Source organism: Protomyctophum bolini, assembly GCF_963924005.1.
Source record: "Protomyctophum bolini genome assembly, chromosome: 24".
NCBI lineage: Eukaryota > Metazoa > Chordata > Actinopteri > Myctophiformes > Myctophidae > Protomyctophum > Protomyctophum bolini.
In genome coordinates this window covers 25,327,522-25,330,315 of record NC_137885.1, presented here as the reverse complement: position 1 = coordinate 25,330,315, position 2,794 = coordinate 25,327,522, and the positions used below count along the sequence as shown (strand labels likewise).

General features: G+C 41.7%; 1 long non-coding RNA gene across 1 annotated transcript; it reads right to left on the bottom strand.

Moving 5' to 3' along the window:
- Positions 1-505: 505 nt before the first annotated feature.
- On the bottom strand, positions 506-1,335 carry LOC308311555. Its single transcript, XR_013963681.1, has 3 exons — positions 1,209-1,335; positions 673-738; positions 506-560 (listed from the first exon to the last, which is right to left on the bottom strand). It is a non-coding gene; the product is annotated as an uncharacterized lncRNA (long non-coding RNA).
- Between the last annotated feature and the right edge of the window lie 1,459 nt (positions 1,336-2,794).

Sequence of the window (2,794 nt, the reverse complement as noted above, 5' to 3'; positions counted from 1 at the left end):
TAGCGCCCCTCACTTCACACGGGTGTGATTTTGTCACATTGATTATGTCACATTGTGCTACATAAGTTTGACTTGTGTTTGTTTCACTTGCGTTCCTTGGGATTCCTCGCTCGCACTGTGGAGCATAGCGCAGCCACTTCTTTACACTTTCACTGAAGTCCTAGTGGGCCAGCTTGAAGTCAAACTGCAGAGTAGCTGAAAGACAAAATCACAAGAATAGGAGTGAGGAGTGAGGAAGAGTGTCTTGTCTGTGTGTCCCATACATTTCCCCAAACATTTTCTACTTATATTTAGTTAAAATCTTTAAGTTAGAAATGTGTGTGTGTGTGTGTGTGTGTGTGTGTGTGTGTGTGTGTGTGTGTGTGTGTGTGTGTGTGTGTGTGTGTGTGTGTGTGTGTGTGTGTGTGTGTGTGTGTGTGTGTGTGTGTGAGTGAGACAATGGATTCAACACAGATGTTTTAAACTTGCCAGAATTTTATGTTATGTGACTGACTGTTTGATAACTCACCATTATGAAATTGCTCAGGTGGTGATTTCCAGTAGTTGACCAGTAACCATTTCTACAAAGTGGAAATGCAAAACAATTTGGGAGTCAATTTGGGAGAATTTTTTTACAGAGTGCTCTATCTAAAAGCATGACGTACAACTACACATCCTATTATTGTGACATACCATTCCTTGCCAGTTGTGAGGGCTTTGATGTGTTGTAGTGATCTGGAGTTGATCTTGCTGTTACAACTGAAATGCATACACATTGCACAATTTACCATTTAGGCATTTAGCAGACGCTCTTAATCCAGAGCGACCTACATTAAGCAAAAAGCATGGCAATACATCATATACATAAAAAGTAGTTATCATTAAGCACGTAAGCTAAGCACGTAAGTGGAATATCTATATAATGGAACTATGCATCTATACTTTATAGTACTATGTCTGCATAAAAATGCTATAAGTCTACATAAGATGCTATCTAAGTCTACATACAAATGTCGGGGCTAGGGCAAGTGCTACGGGCCATGATGGAGTCTGAAGAGGTGGGTTTTCAGACTACGGCGGAAAGGTTGGGAGTGAGGCTGCAGTTCTGATTGTAATGGGAAGTCCATAGTTTTTAGTGAAGGTACTTCCAGCTTCCCTGCGTTGGCTGATCTGAGTGAGCGGGAGGGTTTAGGGTTCAATCAGACTTGCAAGATATGGGGGAGCCATACCTTTTGTTGCTTTGAATGCCAGCATCAGACTTTTGTATTCTGTGCGGGCAGCGACTGGGAGCCAATGGAGGGAGCGGAGAAGGGGGAGACAGAGTGGGAAGCAGCCTGGGCAGCATGTAGTGCTTCTGTGACTGCGAGGAGTGCAGTTTCTGTGGAGTGGGCATTTTGTTCTGTGAGAGATGGAGAGAGAGCTGGTTAGAGACAACAAGAGTTGGAGTGATACCAGTCTGTAGTTCTTGACATCTGAGGGGTCAAGAGTTGGTTTCTTGAGGAGTGGCGTTACCCTGGCTGACTTGAAGGCAGATGGGACCCAGCCTGAGGTTACTGAGGTGTTGATGATGGAGGAGATGGGGAGGAGATCAGGTGCGATTGTCTGGAAGATTGGAGATGGGACAGGGTTGAGAGGACAGGTGGTAGGTCTAGTGGATGTGACCTCATCTGGGGATAGAGGAGGAAGGAGGACATGCATGGTATGTAATTTAGATAACATGTCTTCTGTTGCATGCATGATGCCAGCTAACTCATCAAAAGAACAAACACATCTGATATGGGTTCACTCACTGTTATTTGGATCAGAAGTCCTCTAAATAGTAGCCTGTAGCTGCCAGGGTGAGATTGAACATACTGCAAATTGTGTTGATGTTGAGTTGATGTTTAAACATTGTAACATACCATTTATTGCATGCTTTAGGGACCACACAGCTTGCTGGATGTGGGCATCTCTCGAGACTTTTTGCATCTTTTTTACAACCTAATTTAGTTGACAGGAGAAGAGTGATACATGGTTAGGTGTATTTTTAATACCAACTTAGAACTTTATAACATGGTTGAATTAGAACTACCCAAGTACCTCATTGTACAGCGAGTGAAACCACTTACACTCCCACCACATGGCTCTGGTCAAAGGAGGGTTCATAGATGACACTGATGGTAGTTTTAGGATTTTTATATGAAGATGCTGGCAGTAGAATTCAACATACATGGTATCTGAAATAACAAATAATAAACAGTGAGTACAGAAATAAAACCATGAGCTAATAATATCCTATGCAAGCTAGAATAAAATGCAGCACATAGCATATTATCAGGTTAACATGCTCATAGTTAGCTTCATTCTTAACATGGCTCACAGTTAGCTTCCCTGCTAGCTTAGCCACTGACCTTAGGCATAGTAGCCTAAATAGTCACAAAAAACGAACTTTTGTAACCACACACAGATCAATTCTGACTCATTGAACTGTTACTACATGAGCCAATGTTACTGTAGAGAAATAAAGAACTCACCTCTTGATGTTGGTTCATAGCATTAGCTGCATCTGCATGTAAACACAACAGGGGTACTCTTTACTAGGAGTGTCCAAACAGGAGCCTAAAGTAAAGTGCATCTTTATGATAGCATGATGCTGGCAGTAGAATTCAACAGGTATCTGAAATAACAAATAATAAACATGAGTACAGAAATAAAACCATGAGCTAATAATATCCTATACAAGCTAGAATAAAATGCAGTACATAGCATATCAGGTTAACATGCTCATAGTTAGCTTCATTCTTAACATAGCAGGCTCACAGTAAGTTTCCCTGCT